Here is a 23,600-nt window from a genome sequence, read left to right on the forward strand (position 1 = left end):
TATATACTATCATACTGTTCTGGAGATCAGAAGTTCAAAATGGATTGCACTAGGCTGAAATCTAAGTGTTGGTAGGTCTATCTTTCTACTGAAGGCACTAGGGGAGTCTTTTTTTTTTTTTTTTTTTGCGTTTTCTAGCATCTAGGAATTGGAGAAGGAAATGGCAACCCACTCCAGTATTCTTGCCTGGAGAATCCCAGGGATGGCGGAGCCTGGTGGGCTGCCGTCTATGGGGTCGCACAGAGTTGGACACTACTGAAGTGACTTAGCAGCAGCAGCAGCATCTAGGAACTGCTGCCTATTCTGGCTCTTGACTCCAGATCACTCTGACTTCTGCTTTAATCATCTCAACTTCTCTGAGCTTGACTCTTCTCTCTCATTTTTAATTGATATAGATACCTTTGATTACATAGGGCCAAACTGGATAATCCAGAATAATTGCCCCATCTCAAGATTCTTTGTTCAATCAGATCTGCAAAATCTCCTTTGCTATACAGGAAAGCATACTTTCAAGTTTCAAGAATTAGGACATGTTTCAGTCCAGTTCAGTTCAGTTAGAGGCCATTCCGTTCCGTTCCGTTCCTTCGCTCAGTCGTGTCCGACTCTATGCGACCCCGTGGACTGTAACCTACCAGGCGTCTCCGTCCATGGGATTCTCCAGGCAAGAATACTGGAGTCGGTTGCCGTTTCCTTCTCCATAGAGGCCATTATTCATCCTATAATATTAAGCCTTAAGGAAATGCTTTTCCAATGATTACTTTTACTCAAGAAAATTTAATCCATGTTTGTCCCCAACTCAAATTCTATATATCACTATATAAATTCAATACATTACAAAATGCTACATTTGTCATGACTCGGGATCACTTCTAGTTGGCCATTGTTTTTGTTACGTATGTTAATCTTTGGTTAGACGTACATTCCTTCATCATGCAATGAATCTGGGAAGATTCTGTCCTTAATCCTCAAAATTTCAGGGGAACAAACTTTATAACATCCTAGCACTTTACTTATCTGAGACATAGAATTTACATAAAAATTTCCCACAAAATTCTCACAACTGGAACAAGCTTAAAATAGAGAATTTCATTTGCTTCTGTATTTCCATAATGAGTACTGTCAACCTTCAATCCCATCTGTTCGATATATTCTGGCTATTTTCTTAAAAACATGATTTCTTTTTATAAGGACATATAATTCATAGCAAACTAAAGATGTTCTTCCTTCTTACCAGCAGATGATAACTGGTCAAATTTAACATGCTGTTTCTCTAACCTCCATCTTTAGAGTTGAGGTGGTGAGAACTGGATAGCTTAGGGCAGAGTTAATTATTTCAGTGGCTAGTCTTAAAACCCTGTACAAATTCCAAGGACATAAAAGAGAATTTTTATATTCATGTGCTATCTTTATGCTTCATTTTTTTTTCATTTATTAAATAAACACTTAACCAACCTCTTACCATGTGTGAGATATCTCAAAAAAAGATAACAGCCTTTGAAGCCAGGATCACATGATGGATAGAGCATAGGTTTTGAAAGTAGACAGATTTGATATGAAACTCCTGACTGACTAAGTAAACTCTTAGTTTCAGTATTACCCGTCTAATTCAGTTTTTATGGCGTCTCAGTCAGAGAGTACTTTGAAAAACTTTAGCACAATGCAGTTGATATCTCATATTAATTTTATGCGGGACCTAACACAGTGCTAAATAAAAATCATTCATAAATAAAAGCCCTTATTATTTTATTGAATTATATCATATCTGCCATATCATTCTATCTGCCATAAAGCTTCCAAATGAGACTAGGTTTCTATTCAAATTTTAATACAAATCTTTCAATTTATTAATTTTTGAAAGTAGTTTATAAACTGAGGCAATATGGCTTATTAGAAATATAGTTTTAAAATATTTTAATGTTATAAAATAGCTCAATATTTTATTTTGTTAATGAAGTCTGGGTATATATTTCAAGCTTCTTTACTGAATGTGAAGAAGAAACATACCCTATTCAGTTCTTAGAGCATTTATGACTTGGCCAGCATCTTTTCCAATCCCAAATAAAGCTTACTTGGTTCTGGGTATTTAATGGTAAGGTGTGCATGTACCAAGTCGCTTCAGTCTAATCGGACTCTTTGCAACCACATGGACTGTAGCCTTCCAGGCTCCTCTGACCATGGGATTCTTCAGGCATGAATACTGGAGTGGGTTGAACAGTTCTACTCTACTAAAATGTTCTGGTGTTGATATTTTGCCTTATCTCATAGATCTGCAATGTATGTATATTATATAGTTGAATGATAATATCCATCTATTTATACTAACATCCATATTGTCTGTGATAATCTTCTGGTTGACACTGTATCAGGAATCCTAAGAGTAAAGAGATATTAAAATTTTGAATCTAAACTAAAATATGAGTATTCATTTAATTTCTCTCAGAAAGGGTTAATTTTTATTGTGATTTATTTTTTGCTTTAACCTGCTCAAATAAAGTTTACACATAAAGTTTATGAGGGATCTTTTGTGGCAATAGTCAGATATCACAAAAACACAGCCCTCTCCTTTTCCTTTTGCATACATATGGGTAAAATGACAAGTGCTCAGAGTGACTCAGTTAATGGTCTGTGGCCTTAAAATTTGTGAAATATAATCACCTTATTCATCATTTGCAAAACTAAATTTTTTATCTTTTATAACAGGAAATTAGGTGGCTAAAGGCTGAAAGTGCAAATCCATCTTCCACTAATAAGGTCTTAAGTAGCACAAGTAAACAGTATACTTGCTTCTTCCAAATTAGAGACACAGAGAAGTGATAAGATGCATGAAATATTCACCACCAGGACTTCTGAGGCAGGCAGATTCACAACAACAGCACACAAGCTTTGTCAGGAATTGGTGAGAGATTGAAAGCATACTTAAAGGATTTATTAAAGCAATAGAGGCAACTTCGACTCCAGTTACCATGATTGCAGGGAATTTTATGGCCATGTATTTAATCTTCCTGTGCTGTAACAGATAAGATATACTTTCAGCTGATTTGTGTATGAAGAATTTTCTCAATCTTTCCTCGTACTATGTAGTACTGAGGTATTGCTTTTTGACCTGCTAAGTGAAGCATTAATAGGACTGTCTGCAGCAAGACAGAACAGGCAATAAATATTAAGGTTTAATGTTACAATGATTTATGCTGCAGGGAGTATTGGCCTAGATTACAAGGTATGATTATCTTTCGTAAAAAATGCTGGGAAAAATAGAATGTTGCCACAGGTAACTTTCCAAAGCTCTCCCGTCAGGGAAAAGGTTTTGTAATAATACATTGGAAGTAAAATTTTGATGTTTCATACAGTAAAGGTACTATAAGTAGATGCTCAATAAACTACTACTGTTCTTAGGAAATTTTATAAAGGTTGACACTGGTTTTTTTTTTTTTCCGTTCATAATTGTAGTATTCAGTCAAAGTATTTAATAGGAAAGTGAGTTTATTTGTGAATGGTTTATGAAATGATTAAAGATAGCAGAGAAAGAAAGCCTAAATTCTAAGACACGTGTACCCCAACGTTCACTGAGCACTATTTACAACAGCCAGGTCATGGAAGCAACCATCTACAGATGAATGGATAAAAATGATGTGGTACATATACACAATAGAATATTACTCAACCACAAAAAAAGAACAAATTTGAATCAGTTCTAGTGAGGTGGATGAACCCAGAGCCTATTATAAAGAGTGAAGTAAATCAGAAAAAGAAAAACAAATATCAAATATTAATGCATATATATGGGATCTAGGAAAATGGTATTGATGAATCTATTTCAGGGAATGAATGTTGCAAAGATGTAGAGAATGGATTTGTAAACACAGTGGGGGAGGGAGAGAGTGGGACAAATGGAGAAAGTAGCATCGCCTTATATACTCCATCACGTGTAAAACAGATAGGTATTGAAAGGTTGCTATATAACACAGGGAGCCCAGCTTGGCATTCTGTGATGACCTAGAGGGGTGGGGTGGGGGAGTGGAGGAAGACTCAAAAGAAAGGGGATATATGTATAATTGTATATGCATAATATATATGTATAATTACGGCTGATTCATATTATTCTATGGTAGAAACCAACACAATATTGTGAGTTAATTTCCCTCCACTGAGAAAATAAATTTTAAGAAAAGATAGAAAAATTCTTACAGGAATAGGAAAGAGTATAAAAGATCATTCACCTCTTACAAACATCAAGATGATACAGATTTATTTATAAAATGACATGAGTTCCTAACACCCTTATCTCCCTGTCTTTGCATAAGCTATAGTTCTTTTGTCTAATGTACTATTTATTTTTTGCTGTGAAACAAATTACCCCCAAATTTAGTGGCTTAAAACAATAAACATTTTATCTCACAGTTTTTGTAGGCTAGAAATCCAAGCACACTTAGCCAGGTATCTCTGACTGCAGGTTTCTCATGTTATTATCAAGCTGTTGGCTATAGCTGTGCACTCATCAAAGAACTGGAATAGAAGATTCACTCCCAAGCTCATCTACATGATTTAGTTCTTCATGGGATTTTAACCAAGGGCCTCAGTTCCTTGTGAGGTGTTGAAACAGGGGACCTCTGTTCCTCACCACATATTTTGGGCTTCTCTGTAGGGGTTATTACAGAATGGCAGTTTTCATCCCCCAGTGCAAGACATTCAACGGAGAAGGAGACAGACAGGTAGAGAGCCTCAAGATAGGTGCCACAGTCTCTATACAACATGATTCCGAAAGTGAAATCCCAACATCTGTATAGTATTATCCTAATCAGAAAACACTCATTAAGCACATCTACACATGTTCATATCAGGATATGAACATCAGGAAATAGGAATCACTTGGGGCCATTCTAAACTTCATTGCCACATTTAAATTCTCCATTTTACTTCTTGATTTACTGAGTATATCCTTCAAGTTACTGAGCTTGTAGTACATGGACTCTGAAGTTTTTCAAGAATCTTTCTTATTCAAATATTCATTCCAAATTATTTGGAACTATACACAAAATCCTACATTGGAGAGGAGAGATTTCTTGAGGTTTGAACCTATTATCCTCAAAGTACTTCAGAACATTTTTTCAAAATGGGTATTAGATATAGATATGTATATTGTTCTAGATTTGCAATTATTTAATGGTATGAGTTCTGTCCCATTTTCCTCATAAGCAATGAAAGCTGTTCATTTGATTCTATTTTGTGTTTAAAAACTGTAGATTAAAGTTGCACTTTAGAAATGATATTCAAAATCACAATTACATTAGAAGGGGCAAGGTCTTTATTAAAAAGGTCTAAAGTTTAATTTTGGGGGGATCCAAAATCACTGCGGATGCTGATTGCAGCCATGAAATTAAAAGATGCTTGCTCCTTGAAAGGAAAGTTATGACCAACCTAGATAGCATATTTTACCAACCAAGGTCTGCCTAGTCAAGGCTATGGTTTTTCCAGTGGTCATGTATGGATGTGAGAGCTGGACTGTGAAGAAAGCTGATCGCCGAAGAATTGATGCTTTTGAACTGTGGTGCTGGAGAAGACTCTTGAGAGTCCCTTGGACTGCAAGAGGATCCAACAAGTCCATTCTTTTTTTTTGTTTTGTTTTTCTTTTTTTTTTTTTTATTTCTAAAAAAGAATTTTATTAAAAAAGCACAAATGCAAAGAAATGAACAGAGGAAAATTTATGCGTCGAACCTGGACTGGTCACTTATGATAATATACATGCTACAATTCCATTCTCTCCAATCATTCCACCTTCACCCTCTCCCACAGAGTCCCAAAGACTGTTCTAAATGCCTATGTCTCTTTTGCAGTCTCTTATACAGGGTTCAGGTTACCATTTTTCTAAATTCCATATATATGCGTTAATATACGGTATTGATGTTCTTCTTTCTGGCTTACTTCACTCTGTATAATTGGCTCCAATTTCATCCACCTCATTAAAACTGATTCAAATGCATTCTTTTTGATGGCTGAGAAATACTCCATTGTGTATATGTACCAAAGCTTTCTTATCCATTCATCTGCAGATGGACATCTAGGTTGCTTCCATGTCCTGGCTATTATAAACAGTGCTGCAATGAACATTGGAGTACATGTGTCTCTTTCAATTCTGGTTTCCTCGGTGTGTATGCCCAGGAGTGCGATTGCTGGATCATATGGCAGTTCTATTTCCAGAAAACTGGAACTGCAACCAGTCCATTCTAAAGGAGACCAGCCCTGGGTGTTCATTGGAAGGACTGATGCTGAAGCTGAAACTGCAATACTTTGGCCACCTCATGCGACGAGTTGACTCACTGGAAAAGACTCTGATGCTGGGAGAGATTGGGGGTCAGAGGAGACGGGGAAGACAGAGAATGAGATGGCTGGATGGCATCACTGACTCGATGGACATGAGTTTGAGTGAACTCCGGGAGTTGGTGATGGACAGGGAGGCCTGGTGTGCTGTGATTCATGGGGTCACAAAGAGTCAGAGAGGACTGAGAGACTGAACTGAACTGAACTGAAAGTTTAATTTGTAGAAAAATACTGTAAAGGATACGAAACATAAATGGAGCTCAATAGTTAGTGTTCATAGCTAGAAAGTATTCAGCAAATTTGATATCCTTTTTTTTGGAATGGTTAGGTGACAAAGGAGAGTTATCACTTCTAATACGGCATAAACAAAGTTGGGGAAAAACTATAATGTAGTATAACCATTCCTCAGGCTTGTCTCTCAAATTTTCGCATAAACACTCCTAAATAACACAAATTCTTAACTAGTAAACCCTTTCTGTTTGTATATATGTTTATCACTTTCTTCTTTGGGTAATCACTAACATATTCATCAACAGTTAACACGATGTGTGTTGCATTAATTTGTTTAAGGGATTAGATGCTGAATTAGATAATTTGTTTTTAGAGCACCCGGGAAAAAAGACATTGTATTTTTCTAGTTACATGGCTCCCTTTCCTGTAAGACAGATAAGAAAGTAGAATCTTGCCTGTTAGAAGTAGAGGAAATGCTATTTAATTATATATTTCATTATTTATAGAGAGCCCTCTATTCACTTCAACTTGCTATGAACTTGATGCATTTGTCTGAATTCCAGAATATTTATTTTCACAGAAACCAAACACATACATACACAGGAAGATATATAGATACAGGTATAGGCAGTGACACAGATGTAGATGCCATACCTAACTATATCTGTATCTGTGTCTGTCTCTGTCCACAAAGGCACAGGTTTAGAACATCATTAAGACATATAAAGTGGCAAAATCACATTGGAAAACAATTGCTAGTGATTTTGTGTGTGAAGTTTTTCAAATAACTTAATTCTTCCATCCTGCATTTGAAGCCATATGTTGATAAGTTTTACATCAAAACAGAAATTCTGTACCTAGAAGAGAAACTGCCACATAAAGACACATTTTCATGCTAAATGAATAATAAATTATAGGTTATGTGTTTCTTTGATTTTAGAAGATGCATAATTTAAAATGATAAATAATTAACATATCAAAGCTTTCTAATTTAACTGATGTGCAAGAACAGCTAAGACATAAAGTATCCCACTTGTGCTTAAAACACATCTTCATAGTAGACAAATATAGCAGCTTTTTATTACTAACAATTATGTTTTCCAAAGGGTAATTTCAGTTTATCATTTTAAAATATTAGGAAATGTCAAAAAGTTCCATTTCTAATCTGGGATGTGTAAGTACATAGTTGTGGAAGACAGAAAGGAAAGCATGATTAACAGTATGTTATTAAAATTCAACATTTAACTTGGCCTATTTTGCTGAAGCATGATTTCTGAGTGGCATTTTCATTTTCATTTCCACACATGTTCCTCTTCCACTCTAGTCTACTCTGTAAATATGAAAAAAATAATCCTTGATGTATAATCATCAATTTAGTGGTGCTAAAACAGTACTCTAAAGATTTGCATGGACCAAGAACAATATACTTGTTTGTATTTAAGCTGTTGACAATCTAAAGGAAGTTCTGATTTTTTTTTTTTTAAATAAAGCTAAAGGTCAGCTAGTCAGAAACAAACCAGGCTTTCAGAACACTTAAGTTTTCAGGTGCAAATTAACACAGATTCACCTTGTACTCCTAAAAAAAAAGTTTTATATATTTAAAATATAAATTGCTATCATTATGACTTCATATTGATTGTTTTTTTAGATTAAAGCAATGATTATGAAATAGTTTATTTTACTTCTGCTGAAATATTTGATGGTCTATGCACTTCAAAGAGCAGGCCTGGTAAATGGCAATTAGTTAGTTTCAAAGACAGGCTCAGATGGTGAAGAATCTATCTGCAATGTAGGAGATGTGGGTTCAATCTCTGGGTCAGGAAGATCCCCTGCAGAAGGAGATGGCAACCTGTTCCACTATCTTGCTTGGAGAATTCCATGGACAGAGGACCTGGTGGGCTGTAGTCCATGGGGTCACAGAGGGTGGGACAGGACTTAGCAACTAACACTTTCACTAGTTTCAAAGAAGCAACCATATACATCATGGTGAGAGTGAAAACACAGGACTGTCTAGCAATGTGCCATTGGCTAGCTGCCAAGAGCTATATCAGGTCTGGTAGTAAGTACATGTTGGCTTAAACAAGAAGCCTCAGGAATATAGCTCAAACGAGGACATAGAACTTACTACAAAGCAACCTTCAGAAAATATGGCAGTGAAAGTCAAGAAATTTAAAAATGAACTCTACTTTAAAAATAAATACTTGGCTCCTTTTCACATTTCAGTGCTCTTTTAAGTTCATATGCCTTTTCTTTTTTTTTGAAGTCACTCAGTCGTGTCCAACTCTCTGCAACCCCGTGGACTATAGCCCACCAGGCTTCTCCATCCATGGGATTATCCAGGCAAGAATACTGGAGTGGGTTACCATTTCCTTCTCCAGGGGATCTTCCCGACCCAGGGATCGAACCTGGGTCTCCCACATTGGAGACAGACGCTTTAACCTCTGAGCCACCTAATGAGAAGTAAAAACTAGATAAAGTGAATACTTTCACCAGCTACTTAAAGGGTGAGCTAAGCCTAAAATGTCATTCTTCCATTTCAGAAAATCAATAGGCATTCACAGACAAGGTACAAAGAGATATACATTCTATGATCATAATAAAATAGAACTAGAAATCAATAACAAATTTAAGCAACTTAAAAAGTAAATTAAATCTTTGTAAATCACTTATGCAAAAATTTTTAAAACACTGAAATCACAGAAGATTCTCAGGAAATAGAATTTTGAGAATATCATGCTTTAAAATTTATGAACTGAGTTATAAGCTAGAGTTAGAATTAAATTCAAATGCTAAATATATTAACACATAATTCAATTGTAGAAATGAAAAACACAGAAAAATAAATAAAAGAAGAAATAATAGTACAGAAACAAGGTGTTGCATCTATGAAAATTATAATCAATTCTAAATTTAACAAAAAATACTAGAAAGAAAACAAAAATATAATTTTCAAAGTAAAGTAAAATATCAGCTATTGAGGAAAAGAAAAATAAAGAAAGATTTTATTCAAATCAATGCTAATGAATTAGAAGATTCTTAAGTGAATACTTCAAAAGAATCAAAGTCACCAAAATGAATTCAAATTAAGTATAAAACTAAAGTAAAAAATGGATAAACACTGTCAAAGTAGAATGCAGGAAAGTATCTATCAGGTTTACACACATTTGCAGGTATTTTCAGTGAAAATATCAAACAGTTATTTTTATTGTGTGTGTGTATCTTGTTTCAGAGCACACCAAAAATTGAATTTTAAAAATAACAATATACATTTTTTTTTAAAGTTCACTCCACACAAAAAAAGAAAATTAAAACTGTAGCCAGTTTTTCCTTAATAATTTAGATACAAAAGTCCTAAATGTAATCCTTTCAAATCAAATCCACCAGTATATGAAATACATAAAATATCCCCAAGTAGGATGTATCCCAGAAATGCAAGGATATCTTAAGGTTTAAGGATTTAACCTTCAAATGTGTAATACATCTATCACATGAAAATTTCAAGGGAGAAAATCCATATGATTTCTTGCTAGATTCTTCAAAATCATTTTAATAAAATTGAATGTATATATGATTTTAGAAATGAAACCAAACCATGTTTAATTGAGAATAGAAAGGTCTTTTCTTTAAATGACTAAATTATTTTTTTCCTCAGTAGTACATCATTTGTTGTTGTACAGTTGCTAATTATATTCGACTCTTTGCAACACCTTGGACTTAGTATGAAAGTGAAAGTGAAGTCGCCCAGTCATGTCTGACTCTTTGCCACCCTTTGGACTGTAGCCCACCAGGCTTCTCCGTCCATGGGATTCTCCAGGCAAGAATACTGGGGTGGGTTGCCATTTCCTTCTCCAGGAGATCTTCCCGACCCAGGAATTGAACCTTAGTCTCCCACATTGTAGGCAGACGCTTTACCATCTGAGTCCTTAGTATACCATACTTAAATACCCACTCACTGTCATAAACTATGATATCTAATAAAATATATTACAGATCAGCTTCATAGCATAACTAAAATTGCCTAAAGAGGGACAGAGTACATTTTATTCTTATAACAAATATTTACTGAGCCTCCTTTCTGTTGCAAGCATCGTGCCTCACTTCAGGACACCTAGATATTTAAGACATGAATCTGTCCTTCTAGATGTTCAAAGTATTTCAAAGGAGCTAATTATTTTTAAAGTTATATTTAGGGGCCATTTTATATACATGCAAAATTGAGTAGAAAGTAGTTTCCACATGCCTTCCATCAAACACACATGTACAGCTGCCCTACTATCCCCTGAAAGTAATTTGTTACAATCAATAAAACTGCATTGACACAATGTTATTCAAAGTCCATATTAACATTAGGGTTCACTGGATGTTGGGCATTATATAGGTTAATAAAAACCTATAGCATCATGCGCCCACCATTATAGCATCATGCAGAACAATTTCACTGCCCTAAAAATCCTGTGTGCTCTGCCTATTTATCCTTATTTCCCTCCCAACCTCTGGAACTACTGATATTTCTCATTGGTTCCATAGTTTTATTTTTTCCAGCATGTCATATAACTGGTATCATATAGCACACAGCCTTTGCAGATTGGCTTCTTCCATTAAATGATATGCATTTAAGCTTCTCCATGTTTTTCCATGATTTAATAGCTCATTTATTTTTAATGCTGAATAATATTCCATTGTCTAGATGTTTTGCAGTTTATTCACTTACCTACTGAAGGACATATTGGTTGTTTCCAAGTTTTGGCAATTATGAATGAAGCGCCTATAAGCCCCGTGAAGGATTTTGTGTGGACATAAGACTTCAGTTCATTAGGGTAAATGACGAGGAGCACAATTGCTGAAATGTGTGGTAAGAGTATGGTTAGTTTTATGAGTAACTGCCAAATTGTCTTACAAAATGGTTGTACCATTTTGCATTCCCACCAACAGTAAGTGAGAATTTCTATTGCTCCACATCCTTAACAGCATTTGGTATTGAGAGTGTTTTGAATTTTCACCATGCTAGTAGATGTGTAGTACAATAACATGATTATTTAACTCGCAATTCTCTGATGACTTATGGTGTTAAACTTCTTTTCATGCACTTGTCATCTGTATCTTCTTTGGAGAGGTATCAATTCAGGTATTTTGCCCATTTTTTTTTAATTGGACATTTTCCCTTTATTGTTGAGTGTTAAGATTTCTCGGTATATTTTAAATAATATGCCTTTACTAATATATATATATATATATAACAAACATTATCTCCCAGTCTGTAGCTTGGCTTATTTTCTCGACAGTGTATTTTATAGAACTAAATTTTTTAATTCTAATGAAGTACAATTTATCAGTTATTTATTTCATGGAATGTAACTTTTGTGTTGGTTCTAAAAGTCATTGCTGGGAGAGAGATCTAAGATGGTGGTATAGGAAGACTTTAAATTCATCTCCTTCCATGGATGCGTTGAATCTATACCTACATATATAACAGTTCTTCCTAAAGAAGACCTGAAGGCTAACTGGATAGTTCCTGTACATAGAAGGACCTCATAGAAATTGATCGGGAAGACTGAAACACAATATCCAAACACGGTGACCTATAAAAGGAAGGGATACGGCTGAAGGGCCTAAGCACAAACTTCTTTGCCTTGAGATTTAGAGCATAAATTGTATATAGAAAGAAAATCCATATATTAAACCCTAGAGTTCTGTAAAAACGGTCAGGGAACTCTCCAGAATCAGAGGTGTCAGCAAGTGAATTGTTTCAGTATCTCCAGAGTTTCTCCCGTGGCCTGGGTCCACTCCAGCTCCAGTCATTGGTCAAAGTGGCCTGAGGAACAGTGCTTCAAAGGGACATCCCCTGGCCAATGCCCACTTAGCTCCAATTGGCCTGCAAAAGCTCTCAAGCACAAGCAATCTATATAGTGGATGCTTTTACATAAGGCTATCCCTTAAAGATCAGGAGAGGTAGCTGTTTCACCTAATTCTTTGAAACAAAAATGAAAACAAAATGAGGAGACAGAGGAACGTTTCAAGCAAAGGAACAAATAATTTCCAGGAGTTTTATGGTTTCAGGTCTTACATTCAAATCTTTAATGCAGTTTTTGTTTGTTTGTTTGTTTATGTTGTAAGAAAGTAATCCAATTTCATTATTTTGCATGTAGCTGCCCAGATTTCTCAGCACCATTTATTGAAGAGACTGTCTTTTCTCCATTGTATATCCTTGCTTCCTTGTCATAGGTTAATTGACCACATGTGTGTGTGTTCAGTTGCTCAGTCATATCTGACTGTTTGCCACCCAATGAACTATAGCATACCAGGCTCCTCTATCCATGGGATTTTCCAGGTGAGAATTCTTGAGTGTGTTGCCATTTCCTACTCCAAATTGACCACATGAGCACGGGTATATTTCTGAGCTCTCTACTCTGTTCCATTGGTTATGTGTCTGTTCTTACACTCCCAGAATGAATCACACTTGATCATATATATGATTACCAAATTCATTAAAAGAAATCAAAAGCGTGCAAGAAATTGTAAGCAAGGAGATCAAAATTGTCAATCTTAAGAGAAATCAACCCTGAATGCTCATTGGAAGAACTGATGCTAAAGCTGAAGCCCAAGTATTTTGGTCATTTGATGTGAACAGCTGACTCATTGGAAAAGTCCCTGATGCTGGAAAAGATCGAAGGCAGAAGGAAAAGAGTGCATCAGAGGATAAGATGGCTGGATGACATCACTGATGCAATGGATATGAACTTGGGCAAACCTCAGGAGATGGTGAGGGACAAGAAGGCTTGGAGTGATACAGTCCATAAGGTCTCAGAGTAGGACACAACTGGGCAACTGAACAATTGTTGAATTCAGTTTGTTAATGTTTTGCTGAGGATATTTGCATCTATGTTCATCAGAGATATTGGCTTGTAATTTTGCTTTTTTGTGTGATGTCTTTGATTATAGTATCAGGGTAATGCTGGTCTTGTAAATTGTTTCTGGAAGCATTCCCCCATCTTCAACTTTTTGAAATAATTTGAAAATAATAAGTACTAACTTTTCTTTAAATGTTTGGTAGAATTCACCTGTGAAACCATCTGGACCTGGAGTTTTGCTTTTTGTTATTTTTAATTATGATTCAGTTTTCCTACTAGTAATCTATCCAGATTTTAAATTTCTTCATGATTCAGTCTTAGATTTTAAGACTTTATCATGATTCTAAAACTTTATCCATTTCTTCTAGATTGTCGAATTTGTTGACACATAATTGTTCATGTGGAGGGCATGGCAACCTACTCCAGTATTCCTGCCTGGAGAATCCCATGGACAGAGAAGCCTACTAGGCTACAGTCCATAGGGACACTAAGAGTCAGACACAATTGAAGAGAATGAGTACACACACAATTGTCCATAGATTATCTTTCAAGCCTTTATATTTCTGTGTTGTGGGTTTAATTTCTCCTCTTCCATTTATGATTTTATTTATTTGGGCTCTCTCTTTTCTTTTATAAGTGTGACTGAAATTTTGTCAATTTTATCAGATTATCAACTTTTAATTTAGTGATATTTTCTATTTTTTAGTGTCTATTTATTTCTTCTGTGATCTTTATTATTTTCTTCCTTCTACTAACTTTGAACTTTGCTTTTTCTTCTTTTCTAGTTCTTTAAATGTACATACAGATTGAGATTTTTCTTATTCTTGAGATAGGCAGGTATTGCTATTAACGTCCCTCAGAACTGCTTTTGCTGCTTCCTTTAGATTTTGGAATGTTGTGCTTTCATTTTAGTCTCAGAATTTTTTAAATTTCTTCTTTGATTTCTTTTTGACTCATTTATTGTTTAGTAACATGTTAGATTTCACATGTCTGTGTTTTTTCAGTTTTTTTTTTTATTTTTAATTTTTTTTATATTTTTTTTCCTGGGTCATTATTTCTTTTTTTTTTAATTTTATTTTTATTTTTTCAAAAACAATTTTAGGAATCTTTACTTAAAAACAACCTTATCTTAAAATGGAGTAACTTTGGTTTTACAAGCAGCAAGCAAAGTACAGAAGCAAAAATGCCTTACAGGAGCATTAAGTTCTACATTAGGTCACAGCGTCTAATCTGAAATCACACCTGTAATATCATTTTTCTGGATATCTGGGAAATAATTATTTCCCAGGATGTCTGCACCATAGCTACTCTATTTTGACTTTTAATTGTAAAAAAAAAAAAATTTAAATATTTGATTTCAATTTTCATAGTATTTGGGTCAGAAAAAGATACTTGATAGTCTTAAATTTATTGAGACTTGTTTTATGGCCTATCATATGATCTGTTCTGAAGAATGTTGCATATGTACTTGAAAAGAATGTGTATTCCATAGCTTTTGGATGGAATGTTTTCTATATGTGTATTAAGTTCACATATTCTAATGTGTTGTTTAGCCGCTTAAGGCCTGTGTTTCATTACTGATTTTCTTCCTGAGTGATCTATCTATTGATGTGAGTGAGAATTAAATTTCCTTACTATTGTTGTATTGCCTTCTATTTATTTTTTTCTGTTAACACTTTCTTTCTATATTAAGCTTCTCATATGTTAAGTGGAAAATATTTGCTAATTGTTATACCTGCTTGTTGAATTGACCTCTTTATATATTGCACTTTTGTGTCTACTGTTGCAATCTTAGTTTTAAAGTCCATTTTCTCCACTCTGCTATTAATTCCATTTAGCGTATTTTTACTTTAGTTATTGTAATTTTTAGTTCTGATTGCTTACTTCTTTTATTTTCTAAGTATTTTGGTAGAAATTCCCTCTGGAGTGAATGGAGTTCCTTCATTTTTCTCCCAGAATTGGGTGATCATTCATATTACCATTTCTTTGAACTTTTTAGCAGGTAAATTATTTATGTTCATTTTATTAGGTCCCCCTCCCAAGGGCAAGAAAAGTAGAAATAAACAAATGGAAGTATATCAAACAAAAAAGTACTTTGCATATTAAAGAAAACTACTAACAAAACAAAAAGGCAACCTACTGAATTCAAGAAGATATTTGTGAATAATATATCGAATAAGGGGTTGATATCCAAAATATAGAGAACTCATACAATTCAATATAAAGAAAAACTAATTTTATTTTATTTTTTTATATCTAAAAAAGAATTTTATTAAAAAAGCACAAATGCAAAGAAATGAGTCTTTTGGGACTCTGTGGGAGAGGGTGAAGGTGGAATGATTGGAGAGAATGGAATTGTAGCATGTATATTATCATAAGTGACCAGTCCAGGTTCGATGCATAAATTTTCCTCTGTTCATTTCTTTGCATTTAGAAAAACTAATTTTAAAATGGCCAGAGGACCTCAACTGACATTTTTATGGAGAAAACATGTGGATGAAAAAGGGGCACAATAAAAGATAAACAGCATCACTAACAGAGAAATGTAAATCAAAACAGAAGGAGATATCACCTCATACCATGCAGAATGCCTATCATCAAAATACAAGAAATACAATGTGTGTGAAAATGTAGAGAAAAGGGAACTCTCATGCACTGTTGGTGGGAATATAAATTGGTGAAGCCATTGTAAACAACAGTATAAGGTTCCTCAAAAAGCTAAAAAGAGAGATATTATATGATTCAGTAATTCTGCTTCTGGGTATTTATCCAAAAATACTAACTTAAAAATACATATGTACCCATATGCATACCCTTGTGGCTCAGAAGGTAAAGAATCCTCCTGCACTGTGGGAAACCTGGGTTCAATCACTGGGCTGGGAAGTTCCCCTGGAGAAGGGAAAGACTCTTCCCCACTCCAGTATCCTAGCCTGGAGAATCACAAGGACTGTATAGTCCATGGGATCGCAAATGGTTGGACATAACTGAGCTTTCACTTTCACATGTATACTACACCACTATTTACAATTGACAAAATAGAGAAGAAACCTAAGTATTCATCTATAGATGAATGGGTGAAGAAAATGTGGGGAATATACATGCTATTACTCTGACATAAATAAGGACAAAATCTTGTCATTTCCAGCAACATGAATGAATTTGGAACATTTTATGCTACATGAAATAAGTTAGGGGAAAACAAATACCAAATGATATATCTTACATGTGGGATCTAAAACAAAGAAACTCATTAGATACAAAGAAAAATTAGTGGTTTCCAAAGGGAAAGGAGGTGGGAATATGGACAAAATAGATGAGGAGATAGATAAAAATTTTCAAATATAAGATAAATAAGTCAATGACCTAAATCAAAATCCTTAAGATTATACACAGAAAGTGACAAATAGATTCAAGGGATTAGATCTGATAGATAGAGTGCCTGAAACCTATGAATGGATGTTGGTGATATTTTATAGGAGGCAGTGATCAAAACCATCCTTAAGGAAAAGAAATGCAAAAAGGCAAAATGGTTGTCTGAGGAGGCCTTACAAATAGCTGAGGAAAGAATAGATGCTAGAGGCAAAGGATAAAAGGAAAGATATACCCATCTGAATGCAGAGTTTCAAAGAATAGCAAGGAGAGATAAGAAAGGCTTCCTCAGTGATCAATGCAAAGAAATAGAGGGAAACAATAGAACGGGAAATTCTAGAAAACTCTTCAAGAAAATTAGAGATACCAAGGCAACATTTCATGCAAAGATGGGCACAATAAAGGAGAGAAATGGTATGGACTTAACAGAGGCAGAAGATATTAAGAGGTGGCAAGAATACAAAAGAACTATACAAAAAAAGATCTTTATGACCCAGATAACTGCTAGGATGTGATCCCTCACCTGGAGCCAGGCATTCTGTAGTGTGAAGTCAAGTGGGCCTTAGGAAGCATCACTACAAATAAAGCTAGAGGAGGTGACGGAATTCCAGTTGAGTTCTTTAAAATCCTAAAAGATTATGCTGTGAAAGTGCTACACTCAATATGCCAATAAATTTGGAAAACTCAGCAGTGGCCACCAGACTGAAAAAGTTCAGTTTTTATTCTAATCTCAAAGAAAGGCAATGTCAAAGAATGTTCAAACTACTACACAACTACACTAATCTCACATGCTAGTGAAGTAATGCTCACAATTCTCCAAGCCAAGCTTCAAGAGTACATGAACTGAGAACTTCTAGATGTGCAAGCTGGATTTTAAAAAGGCAGAGGAACCAGAGATCAAGATGCCAACATCTACTCTATCATTGAAAAAGCATGAGAGTTCCAGAAAAACATTTATTTCTGCTTCATTGACTACCGAAAACTTTGACTGTGTTGGTCACAACAAACTGTGAAAAATTCTTTGAGAGATGGGAATACCAGATCACCTTACCTGCCTCCTGATAATGTGCATGAAGGTAAAGAAACAACAGTTAGAACAAGGCCTGGAACAATGGACTGGTTCCAATTTGGGAAAGGAGTATGACAAGGCTATATATTGTCACCCTGCTTATTTAACTTCTACACAGAGTACATCATTAGAAATGCCCGCTTGGATGAAAAACAAGCTGGAATCAAGATTGCTGGGAGAAGTATCAACAACCTCAGATATGCAGATGACACCACCCTTATGGCAGAAAGTGAAGAAGAACTAAAGAGCTTCTTGGTGAAAGTGAAAGAGGAGAGTAAAAAAGCTAGCTTAAAACTCAACATTCAAAAACTAAGATCATGGCCCGTCACTTCATGGCAAATAGATGTGGAAACAATGAAAACTGTGACAGACTTTATTTTCTTCAGCTCCATAATCACTGCAGATGGTGACTTAAGCCATGGAATTAAAAGATGTTTGCTCCTTGGAAGAAAAGCTATGACCAACCTAGAAAGCATATTTAAAAGAAGAGACATTACATTGCCAACAAAGGTGCATCTAGTCAAAGCTATGGTTTTTCCAGTAGTCATGTATGGATGTGACAGGTGAACTATAAAGAAAGCTGAGTGCTGAAGATTTGATGTTTTTGAATTGTGGTGTTGGAGAGGACTCGAAAGTCCCTTGGACTGCAAGGAGATCCAAGCAGTCCATCCTAAAGGAAACCAACTCTGAATATTCATTGGCAGGACTGATGCTGAAACTCCGATACTTTGGCCACCTGATGTGAAGAAATGACTCACTGGAAAAAACCCTGATGCTGAAAAAGATTGAAGGCGGGAGGAGAAGGGAACGACAGAGGATGAGATGGTTGGATGGCATCACCAACTCAATGGACATGAGTTTGAGCAGCTCTAGGAGTTGATGATGGACAGAGAAGCCTGGCATGCTGCAGTCCATGGGGTCGCAAAGAGTCAAACACAACTGATCTACTGAATTGAACTGACTGAAGTCACAGGGATAGAAATCATTATAAGGAATATGACCACTAATACTATAACAACTTGTATAGCTATATTCATTGGAGTGATCATTTCATAATCATTTAATCACTATGCTGTATGCCTGTAATGAATATAGCATGCATGTTAAGGTGCTTCAGTCATGTTCAACTCTTTCTGACATGTGGACTGTAGCCCACCAAGCTCCTCTACCCATGGGATTCTCCAGGCAAGAACACTGGAGTGGGCTGCCATGCCCCTCTTCAGGGAATCTTCCTGACTCAGGGATCAAACCCCTGTGTCTTACATCCTCTATATTGACGGACAGGTTCTTTACCACTAGTGCCACCCGGGAAGCCAATGAACATAACACACAATGTTAGTTATAAATCTATAAAAGTTGTAATAAAAGTCATTGCCAAACCCAAGGTCCTCTAGATTTTTGTATATGTTGTCTATTGGAATTTTACATTTTTTTCTTTCACATTCAGATTCATATTCTGTCAACTTTTGTGAAACATGTAAGTTCTGTGTCTGAATTCTTCTTTTTTTTTTTTTTGCCTGTGGATGTCCAGTTGTTCCAACAACATTGCTGAAAAGACTATTTTTTTCTCCATTGTATTACCATTGTTACTTTGCCAAGGTGATTATACTTGCATGGGTCTAATCTGGGCTCTCTGCTTTGTTCTATTAATCTACTTCTCTATTTATTTATTTTTTTTATTGCACTGTCTTGATTATTGTTGCTTTATAAAGTAAGTCTTTAAGTGAGAAAGTGTCAGTCCTTCAACATTGCTCTTCTCCTTTAATATTGTTTGGCTATTCTGGGTCTTCAGCTTCTCTATATAAATTTTAGAATCGGTTTGCTAATGACAACAAAATAACTTGCTGAGATTGTACTGAATCATAGATCATGTTGGGAAGAACTAACGTTTGACAATTTGAGTGTTCCTATCCATTAATATGGACTTCACAGGTGGTGCCAGTGGTAAAGAACCTGCCTGCCAATGCAGGAGACCTAAGAGACATGGGTTCAATCCCTGGGCCAAGAAGATCCCCTGGAGGAGGGCATGGCAACCCACTCTGGTATTCTTTCCTGGAGAATCCTATGGACAGAGGAGCCTGACAGGCTATAGGCCATAGAATTATAAGGAGTTGGACAATACTGAAGTGACTTAGTATGCATCAATTAATATAAAATATTTTTCACAGGGTTCTTTTGTGATTTCTTTCATTAAAGTTTTATAGATTTCCTCTTGCGGAGCTTATACATATTTTTTTAGCTTTGCACCTTAGTATTTGATTTGCGGAGGTTCTAATATAATTTTTTTTTTAATTTCAAATTTCACTTGGTCATTGTTGGTCTACCAGGAAGCAACTGATTTTGTATAGCAATTTTTATCTTAAAACAACTATGCTATAATTAATTATTATTTCCAGAAGTATTTTTTTTTTTTTTTGGTCAATTCTTTCTACATAGATAATCATGTCATCTACAAAGAAAAACAAGTTTTATTCCTTTCTTCTCAATCTGTCTGCTCTTTGTTTCCTTTTCTTGTCTTACTGCCTTGGCTAGTACTTCCATTGTGGTGTTGTTGAAAATGATTTGTGAGAGAGGACATTATTCCTTGTTTCTGATCTTAGGGAGAAAGTTTCTAGTTTCTCACTGTTAAACATTTTATTAGATGTTCCCTTTAAAAGATTTCTAAAAGATCTTTAGAAATTAAGGATGCTCCCCTCTCGGAGTAGATATATTTTAAACTTTGGTATGAATAAATAATAACTACAGTTGTAGGTATTAATAAATATGTTTAAAAAATTTCAAAGAAAAAGTGCTGAGAAATCTCTTCACCCTAACAAGTCTTGAAGCAAAGAGTGTAAGTAGGAAATGGAAAGTAACAAAATAGACTTTTCTTCCAGAAGCTGGGTTTTATTTTCATGTTCACTAAAAAAAATACAATGTGTGTGTGTACACAATATTCTTATTTATGTAGACTGTGGAGGAAGGAATTTAGAGCTGGAAGTTACCAAATTTTGTCAAAATGTTTATTTGTCTTGTTTTTCAAACAATGTGCTATTTATGCTCAGTGCTGTAGTAAGACCAAGAAAGAAGAATAAAATAATTTCTAACTTTGGAGAAAGCTAGGCCATGTCTACATAAAATAATATATAATAACACTGAATGAAGGAAAAGAAGTATGCAATGTAACAGAAAGAAACTAGGGAGATACAGCCTAAATATTTTAAGCATACTTTACTCCTGAACTATGTCTTCCATTTAAAAATTCTTTGCATAGAATCTCTCACTGGTAGAAATACCTGCTGGTTATGGAAGAAGATGAATGGACTTGATTAAAGGAGCATATTTTCTAATAAACTTCCAAAAGTAATGCTTCAGATGAGGGCATGGCAATCCATTCCCATACTCTTGTCTGTGAATCCCCAGGAGCCTGGTAGGCCGTAGTCCATAGCATCACACAAAGTCAGATGCCACTGAAGAGACCTGGGACACATGCAGTAAAGCTTCATGCTTAGTTCTAGTGGGAAACCGTTTCATACAAAAGGCATGTATACTTTTTTTTTAACATCCTTTCAAGATCAACTGCCTTGTACTTTTCCGTGAGAGGGTACTCTACTAGGCACTTATTAAAAATCGATTATACTTCTTGTACCAATCCCTATCAGAAAAGATCAGAAGATATCTCAATATCCATAACATAGAAACTAGAAATAATTTTTATAGTCTCTTTCTACACTAGTCTCTCGAATCTTTAAAATCTACCTATAAATTGCTGCATATTTTGCCAGATTCTTTGCTCAGCTGCTCCTTTGATCTCCCATCTGTTCATTTCTTTCTCTCTGATTGAAGAAACAAGAAGTGTTTGTCGCTATGTACTCCACTGAGAAGCCACAAGACAAAAGACGGATGTGTATGAATGAAATGATTTCAACCTAAAGTGCATTTTTTTCTGAAAATACTTGAAATCATGTTGATTTGATTTTCTGTGAAGAACAGAATGACCAGATGCCATATTTTAAGAAACTTTCTCATTTTTAACCATTCAGCTATAATATTCTATAAATTTCAAAATACTTTTAAAAGGACAGCAATGTTTGGCATATGAAAATGTTTTTTGGCTTTTTTTTAAATACTCTTCAATGGCTTCTCTTGCACCTGGAATAAAATCTAAATTTTTATCATGGCCTGAAAATTTTTTGACCTATCATCACTTGCCTCTTTTGTTTGAAATTCTCCAAAAATATAAGCCTATTTCAGTTTGCTCAACACACCCTCCCCATTTCCATCATGAGCTCCTCCTACATGCAGTTAAACTAGCCTGAAGCAATTTTTTCTAACTTTTTTCACATTTGATTCTCCCTCAGCCCTTAGGTCTTAGCTTGGTTGTCATCCATATTTTTTCTATATCCCTTGAAAACAAGTCTTCCCCAGTTTATTTTCTTATGAAAGTGAGTACAGTATCATGATGAAGAGTATGGATTCTATTTAAAATAATAGGATTAGTGCCATTCTGCCACTGAAAACTATGGTTGTGAACAACATATTTAGACTCTCTGTGCCTCGCTTTCGTAGATGGTTGGGTCAAATAAACTAATAAAATAAAATATAATACTGCCTGGAGTAAAACAAGATCTAATCAGTGTTTGTCATCAATATAGTAGCATCCTACTTATTTCTTCCAAATTTCTTATAACATCATGGATTTATTTTTCAAATTAAATTTTGTCTGTCTACCATGCTAAACTTGGTTTTAAAGTTTCTGAGGGGAAGGACTGTACTAATCTTGTTTCATCCTTGTTTTCCCAAATGGATTAAAGTTCCTGACATATAATAATAAGGTTTGAAAAATATTTATTGAAAGGATGACAGGTTTCTGGGGTAGTTATTGGGATAGACTGTGTATGAATGGGTTGAACTGGTGAATATTTCCTCTTCTTCCCCTTACCAATCAAACTTTTCTATTAAGAACAGACAGTAGCACTTCAGAATTTAGTTGACTAGTGTAGTTGCTTTCATAATACAGCTAACTTTTCCTGTAGCATGAGTAAAACAGGTACTCTCTGTTCCCTAATACTAGACCATCTATGTGATCAGCGCTTCCAAATGAAAGGGCAAAACCCATTTTTAAAGGAAAGAATCTTTACTCAAAATGGCATTATGAAATGTTATCCCTGAAGAAAGGTAAAGACCATTTTTGTAAGATGTGCTTAGTTCACAAATGATTAGAAATGAAACCAGCTGGAACACAGAGGTAAATGGCAGGGTCTGTGTTGGCATTTACTGGTTCTCTTTTTTCTACCTTTGAAAATGAAAGTGTTAGTTGCTCAGTCATGTCTAACTCTTTGTGATCCCATGGACTGTACAGCCTGCCGGGCTCCTATACCCATAAGATTCTCTAGGCAAGAATACTGGAGTGGGCTGCCATTCCCTTCTCCAGGGGATCTTCCCAACCCAGCAATCAAACACAGGTCTTCTGCATTTCAGGCATATTCTTTACCATCTGAGCCACAGAGACATTTTACACCTGCAATTTCTGTAAAATAGAGATAAATTCAGAGTAGAGCTAACCATTCTGCTATGTGTCCTTACCCTGCAATCTGTGTGACTAAATATCACAAATAGGAAACTTCCAGGGCCAAAAATAATAACTGCTTCTGTACTCTAAATTCAAATGGTTGTCTATGATGTCTTTAAACCTGTAACTTTGTGTGTGTATGTGTGTGTTAGTTGCTTAGTCGTGTCTGACTCTTTGCAACCCCATAGACTGTAGCCCACCAGGCCCCTCTGTCCAT

The sequence above is a fragment of the Moschus berezovskii genome, chromosome 8 (assembly GCF_049115385.1).
Source record: "Moschus berezovskii isolate FMDL1 chromosome 8, NW_MosBer_1.0, whole genome shotgun sequence".
NCBI lineage: Eukaryota > Metazoa > Chordata > Mammalia > Artiodactyla > Moschidae > Moschus > Moschus berezovskii.